The sequence below is a fragment of the Agrilus planipennis genome, unplaced genomic scaffold, assembly GCF_000699045.2.
Source record: "Agrilus planipennis isolate EAB-ADULT unplaced genomic scaffold, Apla_2.0 scaffold33, whole genome shotgun sequence".
Taxonomy (NCBI): Eukaryota; Metazoa; Arthropoda; class Insecta; order Coleoptera; family Buprestidae; genus Agrilus; species Agrilus planipennis.
The window spans coordinates 619,943-636,834 of NW_020438896.1; the positions used below are offsets into that span (position 1 = coordinate 619,943).

At 33.1% G+C, this 16,892-nt stretch overlaps 1 long non-coding RNA gene across 1 annotated transcript in view; it reads right to left on the reverse strand.

The window, feature by feature from the left end:
* Positions 1–16,655, reverse strand: part of LOC108744505 — a 137,733-nt gene extending 121,078 nt beyond the window's left edge. Inside the window, exon 1 of the long non-coding RNA XR_001938973.1 lies at positions 16,551–16,655. This is a non-coding gene — a long non-coding RNA (uncharacterized LOC108744505). The remainder of the gene's footprint in view (positions 1–16,550) is intronic.
* Positions 16,656–16,892: the final 237 nt, after the last annotated feature.

Genomic DNA, 16,892 nt, shown 5'->3' on the forward strand with positions numbered 1-16,892 from the left:
ACGATTTTCCTGCTTTTCCATTTTTACGAAAACCACAGAGGCGTCTTGTTCAGCGTGCTGTCAAACCTACACTAGCAAGGAGATCGGGCTGAAACTATAGCTACAAGCTATCCAAGGATGGTACTATAGAATGTCACCTCAAGGTAGGCCTAGTGGCGTCATCTCTTGGTTAGGCCGGAAACTTATCAATCCACCCTCGTATCTCGCCTATTTTTTATTGACTTTCATAGTCCTCTGCTCTCCTATTTTTTCTAATACCTTTTCATTTCTAACCTACTCTGCCCACGGTATCCTCATCATTCGCCTGTAACACCATATTTCGAACACTTCTAACCTTTTCTTTTCCGCCGCGCCCACCGTCCATGTTTGGCACCCGTACAGCACTGTACTTCAAACAAACACCTTTAACTATTAATTAGAACTCTACATAGACATGTAATGAATGATTAGGTTAGGTTTTCATCTTTTGGTAGTATTCCATTAAAGGAACGTTTTACATATGTGGTGATCATTTATAGAGGGTAGATATTGAAACTGGAAGATCGTTAACGTTAAAAAATCTGTTTGTACTGTCCACAGCAATTGTTTCGTCAAACTGTAGCTATGGCTTTTCTAGGTATAAAAAAAAAGATAGGTACGTACGGTTTTTCTAAACCTTTATTGTTTAATCGCCTAAGTGAACTATAATCTTTCAATAGAAACGTAGGTAGGACTAGATACTATTCGACCTGAGACAACACCCGACGTCTGGGAAATTTAATCAGCAGTTGAAATTTTCTTAGTCTTATTGTTTCGAAAATTACTCCATAACACGTTCCACCTAGCGATGGTGTGGCGCCTGGCGACAATTTACTAAAGAACATGCTTGCATGCTCCTCCGGGGTTAAGATTACCTACCAATCTACCAGATTAGAAAGTCAATTTCGTCGCTACGATTTTAAAAGTAATTTTCACGAATCGGAACCCCGCTGACAGTGCTACAAATTTATACATGTCGCCTCGATCCCTTCTCATCGTTTAGGTAAAGTTTGAAGGAAACAAAAAAAAATAAAAGAATATTCAAGTATTGTACGTAAACAAAAACAGATTGTCGATGTGGAAAATTGTGGAATGCACTCCTGAGAATTCGATTAGATTTAGAAAGTTTTTGGGTGTGCACTTATTGCTTAAGCCTTCCGGACCAATAGTCTCCTTCCTACCGGTGAAGTAAAACGTGAATTCGGAAATTGGAACGTTTCCAACTTCATTTAGTGCTCGGACACGAAATCCGCCAAATAACTGTTACGTGCGCTTTGTGAAAGAAAATGAATTTTCTGTTTTCGTCTGCCAACTTTTCGTACAGAAATGAACATTAAGGAAATGTAATCTAATAGCATGTATTTTTGTCCTCGGCAGAGCGTTTGTTAGTTTGATAGTTTATTAAATTGAAGGGAATATACAAATTGTAAAGCTACAGGCAATTACCAGTTTCACATAAATACTATTTTAAATAAACAGTACAATATTATATTGGTCAAAAATATTCAAGAATTGCTTGAAATATTTCATATTTTTAGGCAAGTAATTTTCGGAATTAAAGGTAGGTACCTTTCTTTTAACGAGATAAAATAATGGACGGCCTAGACTCGGGATTCTGGATATAGCAGAGAAGAACATACGTTTGTAGCACCCACACTTTTAGCAAAATTTCGGAAAATGGTGACATCTAAAATTTCGAAATCAATTTTTAATTTTCTAACGAGTACTTTATTTGTTTGATAATACTTGGTTAAATTTTAATTGGAGTAAGTAATTTACAAATTAAAAGGTTTATAAAAACAAGAGCGAGAATAAAACCAGAAAGTATAGTTACTTAAATGTCAAAAGAAACGAATCCAATATCCTTAAAAACATTACTATAATCGATAGGTACTAATAAAAAACTATGTATTGTATTTTTTGGAAAGCAATACAAATGCCATTCGCATACCAACAATGCGGAGCTAAATTGTTTGAGCTATTTAGATATTTTTAAATGCAAATGAGTAAACAACAAAAATACAGTAAATTAGATAATTTCTCATTCTGTTTTAACATATATGTTATAACAACGGTTCAAATACAAGATAATACAAATACCAGACCATTACTGTATGCATTATCTAGTAGGTGTACCCAAAGAAGAAGGGAAAGTTAAAATAACATTACAATTGGGGAGCGAATACAATTTAAATGATTTAAGACAGTAAATTTTAATGTACCTACTCCTATTTAGACATATCTACTTTTTGCCTCAAACAATTTACTAATGCAGAAAGAAGATTAGCCCTATCTTGGTTTTAGAACTAATGGTACAATCCTTTTTAGGTCAATCTCTAATCTCTTTCCTATGCATGCCACGACTCTCCTACTCTATTTGATAACTTTATAATGAATTAATTGTACTGAGCCGAATCAATCGTCACTGAATAAACTTATACTTTTTTCATTTTTAATTGATGACAATATTCCGGTCTGTACATATACAAAGTGAAAAGTACAGACATTTAATAACGTTATCTTTAAAGAAAAAATAATATAGTCAGCATACTATTCAGATGGGTACGAGAAGAAGAGGTCTTTACCCTTAAGATTTCCTCGCACGCAGCTTGCACCAACTACAAATTACCGCTAATTCCAAGTAAATTTACATTTTTCTGACGGGCAAAGAACAGTTAACGTTAAGCGCTGATCATATCGGAGTGGACAAAATAATCCCGTCAATAAGAAGTACATTTTATTTGTAACTGAACCTTAATATCGCTCGTTTGTTTGCAGGAATTCAGAACTTATCTTCTCCGGTTGTCTCGTTCTTGTTGTGCAGTCAGTCGAGTCAATTCAAATTGGGCGGATCATTGACGATTTTAACAAACCAGACTGCGAAACCAGCTGAAACGATTGCGCAAACCGTTACGCTTGCGCTCAAAACCGTCCAATTCTGCAATGATGATGGACCACCAGATCGCGCGAATTCGCGTCCTTAATAATTCTGACATTGAATTTCGTCATAAGAAATGTGCTTAAATGTACTCATCTATCTCTAATTAACTGTAAAATCCGACATTCTCATATACGACTGGGTGTTTTATGAAACGGCGCGACGTCGGCTACAAAAGTCTATATTAAAACGTTTTGTTGCATCATCATTATATGTTTAACTGTGCTATAAACGAATATTCATACCTAACCGTATTAACAGACACATTTCAAAATATCATAATATCAATACGTTAACGAGAACATTGACTCGGTTGTTGACCATACAACTATAAACAATAACGTCCAATGCTATCAGAAGGTATACACTGGCAGATATCAATTAACCGGTGAAATTTTGTCACAGCACAGCCCATGATATTCTGAATTACCTCTACCACTTTGGTCAGATCTTGGTTTCATCATCATCATAAGGTCGTCAGTCCTAAGACTGGATGGACACGCACCTCCATTCCTTCTTACCTTTGGCTAATCTTTGCATTTTTCTAAAACTAGAACCCATATCCTTAACTATTTGCGAACAGGATCTAATCTGGTCTACCTCTATTCCTCTTAACTATCAATATATCTCACATATTTCTTATTGACTTTCATAGTCCTCTGTTCACTCAGTGTTCACTTAGATATCTGCCGTTGTAATGAGTCAGATCCCTTTTATTCCTTTTTCGTTTCCAAATTGATTACAAACGCGTTTGTCAATTCAAGGTGTTTGCCTAAGCATATAATGTATTTTCACATATACTTCCGCATATATGTATTTAAGTATAGTTGTACTGGCAAGCACTTGTTAACTTAATTCTTGTTTCTGCCTCTAATATGTTTCTGACTAGACCTTCATGCCTGAGAAGGTGTCCTGCCAACCTGTCTCGACTATTTTTTATTGGCTTCCATAGAGTCCTCTGTTCTCCTATTCTTTCCAATACCTCTTCAGTTCTAACCTTTTCTATCCACGGTATCCTCATCATTTGCCGGTAATACCACATTTCTAACGCTTCTAACCTTTTCTTTTCCGCAGCGCTCACCGTCCATGTTTCGCAACCGTACAGTTGTTTATTAGGAATCATAAATTATAGAGATTAATTTAAAAAAGTCTTTACAGTTCTCTGATATAACTATTAGCTATTGTATGACAATTGGGTGCGACATAGGTACACCCATACAACTCACACTTTCTCATTACACTAAAGTAAATCATTCTTGATTATTGAAAAAAAATATTGGTTTTTAAAAGGAAAAGAATAACGAGAAAAACATCCTATTTCATCCTTCCTTAACGTTGATGTAATTTTTGTATTAAGACATCTTGTTTAAACTGTAAGTATTATAAATGTAAAGACTGCATTCACACAATTTTTTGTAGTGGTTTTTAATATTGCGTAACCAACAGTAGGTACTTATAATCTGCGCAGATATTTCATTTCCAATCAAATTTTAAAAAAATTCGCAACTTTCTGTTTCGAAATTCATGTTTTGAAAATGCAGTTGCCACAGTTATTGTGTAAGTTCGTATATTTTATTAAATAATGAATATGTATTTAGGTATAATACATAATATCATATTATTTTTAGATGGATAATGAACATATCTAGGTAAACTACCCTAATATCAAGGAAGGAAAGGCAAAAATGCTTGTACTATGATGACTTACTCACTTGGAACGGTTGCTGTTAGAGAAGTTTGGGTTTAGATATTTAGCAGATATACTCGGGATGTCGGAGTTCGGTGTCACCCAAAGTCTCGCCGGCAAAACAAACCTCCGTGCGTCGGCGTCAAAATGGTGGTACACGTAATTTTTTTCATTAGTGTTGCCAGAAAGAGATTTTCTCTTTAATTTTAGCACTGTAAAAGACCGTTACTGTAAAGTATGGATTTTAGGGAGCACATGTGATTCCGAAACGTCGTAACCGCTTGAATTTACGAATACAACAGCTGGATTAAATGGAAAACTGTATTATGTATGTACAATACACAAACGTACACCCGACGCTATACAAATTCCGGCAACTATAGAAGATGGGAATTGCTACTAGCGGTTATGGCGATGTATAGAATGCATCCGACACCTATTGCCTCATTAACATGGGAAACAGCGGAGATTATATCCAGTAAGTATAAGTATTTTTATTTTTTTTGGAATACAACAATATGCGAAAACAAAATTAACGGTATAGTTTAAATTTGACTGAATCAAGCATTACAAACCATAATACAAGCGAAATTTTTTTCCATTATTATTTACAGATAGTTACATAGAATAGTAAAATAACTTATTACTTGGTACCTATTATTTATAACGAATACGATTGATTACATTTCTTATTTAGAAGAAGAAAATAATTGTCTTCTATTAAAATAATATTTTGCCTATTTAAATTACTTACTTATATACCAAATAATTTTTGTCAAATAGATGAGTCTAAATTCTTAACGTAAATACTAAACCAAAATATTCTTCATTTATGACTGATTCTTCGTTATAACTAAGAGATAACTGAATCATATGAAAAACTAATGCAGGTAGAAATAAATAATATCGAGTAAAATATTTAAAGCCTGCTTATAAACATAATTTTACATTTTGTAATCTATATTTGAATTCTCATCATATTTTTTGGTCCTGATGATGAAACGATTTAGTTCTCTAATTTTTTGTACTCTTCTCTCTCTCTCTCTTTCTCTTAGGAATTACAAGCCAAAATAAATATCCAGTATCCTCGTCATTCGCCGGTAACATCACACTTCGAACGCTTCTAACCTTTTCTTTTCCGCAGCGCTCACCGTCCATGTTTCGCACCCGTACAGCGCCCCATCTAAACATACACCTTTAACAATCTTTTTCGAATTTCTAAATTAACCATTCGCGAACATAGATTTGACTTCTCTTTATTGAAGGCAACTCGACCATGCTTTATATCCCTACTACTTCCGTCCTGATTTATCTGACTTCCTAGATCAGCCACTTCTTCTAATTTTTCGTCTACTATCTTTATATTCGCTCTTTCCCTACTTTTTCTTCCTTTGCATACCAGTATTTTTGTTTTACTTTAATTTAGTTTAAAACAGTACTCTTTTGTCAATACCTCTTCCATTTCATTTAAAGCTATCTCTAACTCCTCCTTGCTAGATGCTAATATTGCTGTATCATCTGCAAATCTAAGTATACTAATCCTTTGCCCGTGTATATCTATCCCTACAGTTGTACTGTCTTTAATGATGTTGATCGCGTCTTCGAAAGTGCGAAAAGATAATTTTTCGCGTAAGGCACGAAACGAGAAGGTACAAAACGAGAAGGAGAGAACGAGCATTAACATTGTTATTTAGCGGATAAGGCCATTAGCTGACCAATGTTCAGTTGAGTTATCAATTTTCTTTTGATTCGTATCACATTCGTGTATGTGATGGTTCTCAATTAGGAACTCAAAATGTTAATATAACTATTAACTATTAATTTGTTCTCTATACTGTTTATGGAACTATGTAGTTCTTATTATAAACGTTCGGTTAGACGTTCTAGGGAACAGCGAAAGAGTCGAAATTTTGTAAATTGGCTGCGACATATATATAGATATATACTCTACCCATCCGCACACTAAAGAAAAATCTAGACAGCTTTATGGAAAAAACGACTAGTCGTAAAAAAAAGCAACTTCAATCACTTTCGCGAGAGACGAAGGAAGGTAAGTACTATAAGAAGATACGGGATGATGGTTGCATTTCTTTTTCAATATAACAATATGACGCCACCGTCACTCGTCCGTCGGTATGCTGTCGAGAACAAATACATATATGTACCTACGACGTACGTACCTACGGGATAGCACCTGTCATCCCAAAGTGAGGAACCGTTATTATATATACGTATGAATACACGTCGACGTTTTCCCCACGAAAATTCCTGCACGAAAACCGGGACCGGAAAGATATATTATACATAAAATATGTTTGTTCCTAAAATTGTAAAGTTTATGTGCATTCATTTCTAGTAGGTATACAGATAACATGTGGCCTAAAGATTTTTAATATAAGTTAGATATAAAAAATGGCTCAGGCCTTTTCCAGATATTTACATTTTGGTAAAACAAAACACACAAAATTATTTTGCAGTATTGCCCTTAGATTAGAACAAAATTATTGCATAATTGACTTTATCGTTAGAGTAAAAATCAAATTTAAGAAAACGTTAAAACGTCATTTTCGAAATTTTTTAAATAAGGTTACAAGTAAACTATATTTCTGGTCCATATGTGTTATGCTGTGTTGTTAAGTCCTGCAGGTATACTAAATCTTTGGACGGAAAAAAACTGTGATTTTGATCTTCAAATAGGACGAAAAACAGGATATTCATATTTTTTATAGGACGAAAAACTGTTCTGCGGTCAAAAGTAACGTAATGACAAAACTTATACTTTGTAGTATATTATATAATGTAACATACAAAGAACAAGACAGATTCAGATTTCCTAAATCACTTCCAAAGTCATTAAATAGCGCCTATCACAAACCTACTCGTTTCAATGATTAAATTACATAAATATGTCAATTTTGAAAAAAACATATCAAGAAAGGTGTAGGTACCATTGAAATAAACTAATTTAAACGTGGAGAAAGGTTATTGTAGTCAATTCACTCAGGAAGAAAGAAAGCTAAATTCACTTCTGTCGTCTAGATTATGTTACATTCTGGAAAGGGATCAAATTTGGGAGTGAATTGATTTACTTACTTAGAAGCGTTCGAAATGTGACGTTATAGACCAATGATGAGGATAACGTAGATAGAAAAAGTTAGAAATGAGGGGATATTGGAAAGAATAGTAGAACAGAGGACTCTATGGAAGTCAATAAGAAAAAGGCGAGATAGGTTGGTAGGACACCTTCTCAGGCATGAAGGTCTAGTCAGAGACATATTAGAGGCAGAAACAGGAGTTAGGAGGGGTAGAGGAAGACCTAGATTAGACTACTGTTCGCAAATACAGTGTAAACTCTATGTAACGACACTTAAGGGACTGAACATTTTTCGGCGTTATAAAGGGTGGTCGTTAAATGGAGAGAAATAAAAGATATTATTTTACTATTCTATAATAATATGCATTTACCAATATAGTGCACATTTTGCACACGAACATTATTATTCATACATTGCCTATAACCTGTTATCTTCGTCTGATGTTTTTTGCTGCTCCAATATTTTAATTGTATTTTGTTACGTATCTTACTCATATCTTGAGATACTGCTGGATCAATTTGATTATATAAAAAGTATTTTTTTAATAGTTTCGCTGCATCAAGTGCTTGTTTGATGCTTGGTGGAGGGACAGGATCGTCTTCTTCAACAACGTACACAGCTGCAGTTCTTATCTGTTTCGGCAACTTAGAAAGTTCTGCTTAATGATTTATAATGCCGCATTGTTGTCTTTAAATAGAGTGAGCGTGACGCTATATAGAGTGTAATATTGTATAGAAAACAATGTAAACCAACCAAAGTCAAGCAATTTTGACGTTTTAAGGAGATTGTCGTTAAATCGAGTGACATTATAAAGAGTTTACACTGTAGTGGATGTGAGTAGTTCTAGTTTTAGGGAAATGCGAAGTTTAGCTCAGAATAGGAAAGAGTGGAGGTGCGTGTCCAACCAGTCTTAGGACTGATGACCTTATGATGATGAAGCACTCGTAGCATTTGTTGACGTATTTCATAATCAGTTTATTTCAAGCTATTTTTACTAACCTTATACGTAAAAATAACAAAATTTAAGGTAAATTAAAAGCATACTTGCTGGGTTTTATGCATATTTGCACAATACCAATATAATTTTTATTATTCTCGGGATCTTACGCGTCAACATAACAAATTTTATGTTTTTTGGACTGTATTGTGTAGTAAGTTATTTGCTAAATTTCAAAAATCCTACAGAATTCACATACTCATCGTATATCTTAATTCTTAATTTCAATTATTATGTATATATAAATAGCGTTTTTAGTATACCATACCGCGAATCAATAAAATTTATATTTAAGGCGTAGCATTGTAAGCATACGACACCTGTTGGAAATCGCTTTAACCTTACTAATTTTATTTAATCATCTCCGGTCGTCCTTCAGCTCCGATCGCATTGTACCTACACGAGGTTAACATTTCAATAAAGTCGACGCCAGAAAACGCATGTGAAGTCAACAGGTTGGAATTGAAAAACTTTAGGCACAAGCGGCAATAAATTTTCTGGCGACGCTAAACGCAAACTTAAAGGTTAATTTGAATAATGCACGCAGTTTAATTATTTATCCAAGAAGCGCACTTCTTTCTATATACAGGGTGTAACAGAAATAAGTGCCGAGCTTGTAGAAAGTGATAACTACAACATAAATTTCACTATATGACATTTTTTTAATGTAGCACATTAGCGAATGGTGACTATCAAGAGTACATACTTATGGTGGATTCTTTTCTCAATGAGTATTTTTGACCTTTGATTTTAAAATACAGTCGACTCTCGTTAATTCAAACCTGCCATAATTCAAACCTTTCTATAATTCAAAGTTATCACGAGTTCCCTACAATTTCTCTTTATATTTTGAACTAAATCAATACATTTTTATGTACTTGGTAATTGGAACGAAAAAATCATTTCTACGTAACAAAACGACGCGTTAATTAGAACTCATTGGCGTCATACACTCGACAATTCAAAATTACAGTGAGAAAGAGACAGAAAGATTGCAAGTACATACATACATTTTGAGGCAAGTTCAAACTTTTGTTATGATTAGTTTGTCACACTTCCGCACAAATTGGTTTGTTTAGTTTTATTTTCTCTCAAAAATTTCAAACCATTTAATATTTCAAACACTCGATAATTCGTAATATTTTAAGTCCCTCGAGATTCGAATTAACGAAAGTCGACTGTAGTATAGTACTTTATTATGGCTTACGGTATAATGGTCAAATGAACTAATCTGAAATTTTAATTTCAAACTCTCATATGCAATGACAACAAATTACGCAATAGTAGTAGCAAGCGATTGATTACCTGAGAAAATCGATTCTGTTTGCGCAAACTAATAAATAAGCGAGTCGAATGTTTGACTGAGAGCGTAGGAGACAAGTAACAAAGGAAAGGGGGCCGTGGTATTATTTAACGCGTACCTACCTACACGTGGATCTCCATATGTACACAACAGAGAGAGAACAAAAGGATATTACTGTTATCTGTAATGACTGAATCAGTCACGCTGATAACGGGTCGCGATCGAGAAAAAGCGTTAACACAATCGATCGTGGCAAATTTGACCCACTTCCGTTACCAATAAAATAACACAACACCCGTATCGAACGTAGTCACCTACATCGAACAAACTGTATCTAATTGAAGAAGATAATGAAGATCAAATTATTGTAGGCGGAACAATTACAAGCAGCTACCTTTCAAATTAATTTACTTTAAGGAATTTTCACGAGACCAGGGACTAAAAATATAATTCGATTACGAAATGCGGGACGTATCTTAATTACCCTTGTTATTATTATTTTAATTGAAATTACACCTTGTTTCTAGTTGAAATTTCAAATAAATTTTGATGATTTTAATCACAACTACGTATGTATGTTGTTATGGGAAATTTTCTGTTTATTCCATTTAGTAAAAAAGAAGAAGTTTCTGTCAATCAAAATAATTCGAAGTGGTCTGTATTCTGTCGAAACTACCAGACGTGGATCGCGATTTCGATCTTTTTGGATCTCATCAGCGCGTCGCTGGCAGCTCCGACAGAACACAGACAAACTTTTACCTGCTGTCTTGATGATGTTTCAACATGAAAATTAGCTCGTATTCAGTTGCTCGGCAGTTCTCGACAACTTTAGTCTTCAGGGTTAGTTTCATCCACACTAAGCGCATATACCTAGTGTACCTAACTGTAGCATAACGTTTTCGAAATAATTTTTACAATTTTCATAAACATGAAATATAATATAATAAATATGAAATATAGGTTTCTACAACAGTAGATATTTATCATATTTAAATTAAATTGAAATGTAAATTATCACGATTTGTCCTTGTCATTTCTAATTTAGAGTAGGAAATTAAAAGTTTGAAAAAGCTTGTAAATAGGCTTTCATGAGTTATTTCAATTAATATCACTTCTACAAGTTTATTTAACCTATTAATTTTGAAGTCATTACGTCATTACTGGGATGAGTTTATTGTTATTGTAATTTTAGGGACGTTTATAAAAAAATAATTTAAAGACTGTAATATTAACTATACTTTAGCAAATAAGCAAAACGTACGTCTAATACTATAAATAAAACTGCATGAAAGTGCTCGTGGTATTTGTTTGTAAAAATTTGCTACATATTCCATTACTTCAGGAAATATGGGGCGAAGTTTTGTTTGGAAAATCCTCCTGAATACAACGATATATGTTGCTAGCCGGTAAGCCAGTTGAATATTGTTTAAATCATGATTATATATATAAACAAATGCTAAAAACAAATTATTTTGGCCGGAACATTTTTTTTATTTTTTTACGTCTAATCTCTATAAAAAAGGTCTGAAGTTTATTTTGTTAACTTAATATTTTCTTAGTTTTGAACGTCTGAATATACATTTAAATCACTTTNAATCTTTATATATATATTTAATAAACTGTATTTAATAAATTGTACCAAAGAACTTTTCTAATTAAAGATTTTATATTACATATAATATACACTCTCACTGACTACTGCTCTCTTTCTTCCACACGTGCATCCTATATTAACGCCTTGCAGACTATCACCCAGCAAGCGTGCCTCATAAATAATTAAAATATAAAATCTATTAATAGGAAAAGGAAAGATTTCTTTGGTGCAGTTTATTAAGTACATATACAATATTGATTTCTAAAAAAACATATTTTTTAATAACTTTTTGAAGCGTAGAAAATAGCGATTTTTATATATATTCAGAATTTCAAAAATTCATAACTCGGAAAATATTAACTTTACAAAAAATAATCAGAAACGAAAGATTATAAAAAATATGTTTCCGCCAAGACGTTATTTTTTGACATTTGTTAAAATAATCGTGATTTAAACAATACTCCTGGTAACCTATATTCTCCTGAATACTCATGAGAATTTTCCGAACAAAACTTCGTAAAAAAAAATTAATTCGAATAATTTTTCCTACTCACCCGCCCATATTGCCTGGACTACACATCAAGTAACGGTAAACTCAGTAATTTTGCAGATATTCTTAAGCGTTACGAAAAGTATACTACTTACAAGATATCAAAAGTAGTGCCTACACACAATGCATTACGGCGTTAAATTCAATACAGCCCACGGCTAATCTTTGTAGAAAAGATATTAAAAAGTAAAGGTTATTTCTGTATTGTTCACGTACTGATAGAAATGTAACAATAAAGGCAGCAGCTTTAACTGAAACAATTGTTATCGTTACTTCAAGGTCTGTTCACTCCAAAACTAATTTGATTTTTATATATTAGACAAGGCTTTAAATGAATGAGAAACGGCGTTGGCAGCTTCACTGCACAAACATATATTTAAATTTAGCATAAACAATAAAGCGTAGGTAATTAGTTTTTGATAAGTAGAACATCCACATTTGATTACCACTAAAAATAACAACAATCTAGACAATATTTTACACGACTATAAATAAGAATTGTTTTGCTGATAACTTGTATGACTTTTTAAGCGGATAAAGTATCATAATTGTGAGATTGTTAAGTCTAAAATGCAAAGCTAAGTTTAGAGATAGATATCTTTAAATTATTTACAGGATGACTGTCAAACTGATACGTATAACGGCACATCCTATTAGTAGGAAGTAGCAAATAAGAAAAAAATTATATCCACTTGCAATATTTCTTTATGAATTTTTAGTTAAGAAATGAGGGCAGTCACCGCATCGTGATTTATGATTACGTTCAAAAGAAAGCATTGTCATCGATGGTACAAACAGTTTCAGATAGGAAATTTTAACTTATCTGACGAATAAGAAAGCACAGCCGCTGTTAAAAAACTGTTTGAAATATATAGATATATATAACTTACAAACGAATAGAAGTAATGGTGTCAGAATTTGCTTGGTGGCGGAAAATTTTGGCTTTTTTACTACGACGTGGAATCTAAATCCATAAACAAGATACAAGATGGATTTTTGGAAATGAGGAATAATCTTGGTTCGTGAAAAGAAGTACAACTAAGAGAATGTCTTAAAGAAGAAGAGAAGTCTATTACCGCAAAATGGTATTCAGAGGTTTGACTACCTCATTAGATTGAGTCTCTCAAAAACTTCCGGCCGAACTAGCGCGTTGATGCATCATTATAAGACATCTGCAACTCAAGATTTTTTGAGCACTCCTGGTCTAATTTTGTTTGAGCACCCTCCCTACAGCCCCGAACTCGCATTTTGCGACTTTAGACTTCAAGCGAGTTAAGAAGTTTCTAAAGAAGTATGGCAGAAAATTTTTGATAATTGGTTTCAGCGTATGAGAAAGTGTATTGAACCTAAAGGAATTATTTTGAAATATCTAAAGTTCAAGTGTCAAATCTCAAAATTTACTTACAATTAGTTGTCTACATATTTTTTTTTCAAAAGGTTCGTTCATTCGCGAAAAGTATGGCTAAAAAACAATGTCCATCGAGAAGTGTTTCTAACCTAAAAAAATTTGACAGCTATTACGAACCGTTCTAAAAATATTGGCTTCGAAAACCGTCTATTACGTATTGCAGAATATAAAAGTGTCGATTGATATACATGGATTCTATTTTTAGGTGAGCAGGAGAGGTTTAAGTTTATTTCGTTTGAAAACTTTCTTAAACTTTTTATTGCTCTTATCTGGCAACGTCACTGCTTAGTAGAGGCTAATATAATAAGTTCCTTTGGCGAGACTCATTGATCCTGCGATTAAACGAGCAAGTCCCATAAATTAATTAATCCGGGCAGTTTGAAATTACCGTAAAAGTCAAAGGCTATGTAGACGCCAACTAAGAAAGCAATAACTATGCAAATCAACTAGCAATTCTTTAACATTGACATGCTTCTCTCTTTGCACAATCGTGCTACTTAATTGAGACGTATTTGTTAAGAATATCCACGTATACCTATACAGATAATGCAAGCGATGTCTACAAAGTTAAAAAAAATGCAGCTAAGTATTGGAAAAATGAAGACAAAAACCGAATGCATTAATTATTTACTTTTTCCCCCCACGTATTTAAAACTAGTTGGTGCAATAACATCCCTGCGATGTTGTTGAATAATAAATTTAAGATTCTCTTTTTATAAAATTGAACGTAAGCAAATTAAAATGATAAAATTTGCATCAATACCTAATATTGAGAATGCAATATAAAACATATATGTATGTATATTAAAAAGAATCGAAAAATCCGATTTTTAAAAACAAGTTTAGTAATAGAAAAAAATTATAAAATAAAAAAATAAACATAAGTATCCTGGTATTCTTTGAAAATGGTATTTTGGTTGAAACAGGTTTTGTTAGGTTTGAGAATAATACGGCAAATCAAGTGAAAAAATACCTTTATAAGTCATGAAGTTTGGGAATAAGCACAAGTAAAGGGAAAAATTTGAAAACCGAGAATTTTTAATTACATCACAAAAAGGATAATTGTTTAATAGTAATTATAGTTATACAAACGTGTATATATATATACGTTTTTTCTGGAATAATTTTGGGGGGACACTTAACACATACTCAGAAAAAAGAGAGGGAAATCTTCGAGACTCCATTTTCACGACAGACGAACGTTTTTGTTTTTTTACATTTTGTTAGGAATATACTTCAAAAAGGTTGCACTGTTGCAAGCTCGAATAGAAAATGCTGTCCCCTGTTCGTCAACGTTAAATACAGATACACATTTTGATAGGAGATTCAATCGTTTGTAGTTAAAATAGTTTTTAATTTCGTACTTAAAGTGGAGAAGTTTCTTCGAGCAAAATAACAGATCTAATTACATAAATGTAGCACTTTTTGAGTTAATCGCAGTTTTTCTACCTAAAAAATTCTCATTTTCGTCAAACTTATTTTTTTTTGTATATAGTTTGAAGAACAATTATTACATGACTTGTTAATTAACAAAATGTGGCAGTATTAGAATATATTACACAAAGAAATGTCGGTATTACAGTACAAAAAACTGTAGTACGGTATTCATATTTTTGTAAAAGATCAGGTTATATATATATATGTAACATATACGCATATGTATGTATTGTTACCGCAAATTTTACATATATATATATCGTATTCGTTATGGTGAAATTTTGTTCAACTGAATTGTTATACCCAGACAAAAGGGAAGCATAAAATGCTCGTGCATCTTATGAGTTATATAAGACTTTACCTTTTAACCTTATTTCTTTATCTAAGTAGGTCATCGTTTTTAGACAAGCAGTGCAGACCGCTGGGTCAGAATGAACGTATGTACAAAGGTATCGCACACCAAGGAATTTATTATGTAATTGGTGGTTGCGCTGTGAAACGCTTTTGGCATAATTACGATAGATTGGAAATTCAATGTTGGACAGTGGTAATATGCAAAAAAATATACCTATTTTACGTTATTATTCACAAAAAATTAAAAATAACTTACAATTATTTCTGAATGATCTGTAACTACCCTAGACAAAAATTTTCAGTCTCTCTCCAGTCTCTCAGAGTCTTTCAGCGTCTCTGAGAGCATCTCTCACAGTCTCTCAGTTATTGCCTAGGTGTTTTTATGGATCTCTCACAGTCTCTGTATGAGAGACTCGAACGATAAAATTGTTAATTCAGAGATTCGAGTCTCTTACAGGGAGACTGAATGAATAAAACTGAAAAATTGAGAGACTCGAGTCTCTCGTAGAAAGACTGGGATCTCTGAAATATGTTGAACTTAGAAAATTTTAACCATGTCTATCGAGACACCACTTATTGAGAGATTCGAGTCTCTCGTTCAGAGACTCGATACGAAATGAGGATTTCTCTATGCGCGAGTCGAGTCTCTCATTCAGAGACGCTAAACAGTTTTTTTAGCAGTCTCTCGACAGTCTCTCTCAGCGACACCAGAGAGACTCCATGAGAGACGAAGATTCGAGTCTCGCTTTCAGAGACTCTGAGAGATTGAACATTTTTGTCTCGGCTATTGATAAAATACTGATGCAGATATTGTTCCTAATGTTGATTATACATACATTTTGGTTCATAGTTTATATAATTATACGGAATTCAATATATTATGAAAATCTGTATTCATATATTATCTAATTTCAAACAAATCGATATCCATTCTATTACCTTGAATATAAAAAAAGTATAGAAAATCACGAATATGTAAGTAGCACTTGCTATAAAGCAGAGTTATAATTTTTATAATATTCTTCTTTTTTGAATAGATGTAACCTAAATCATACGTAATCTACTTATGTATTTCCTAATTTCTTGATAAAAGTGAAAAATCAGCGTTAGTTGTAAAAAGTAAAAGTCAAAACGGTTAAACTGCTAAAAAGAGTAGTAATTTAGCTTACCTGTTGGCCAAAAGAAACTGAAATGAAGTTGATGCGGGGCCATTTTCGTGAAGAAACAATGGTAACCCGGATTCGGATGCCAAAGGGGTAACGCTATGGAAGCAATCCAAACAGAAACTACTGAGCGAATAAATGCTAACGGCCAATTTATAGCTTTTCAAAATTAGTAAAGCTATACCGGCTCTTATCAGAGTTCGATAAATAAACTATTTATCGTGAGTCACATTCACAAGCCACCGTGGAAATTGGCCATTGTATAAGTGACGGTAACAATTGTGAACACTGTGTTGGTGTAATTATCGACTCGACATAAAAGTATTCGATTAAAACGACCGACCTGCT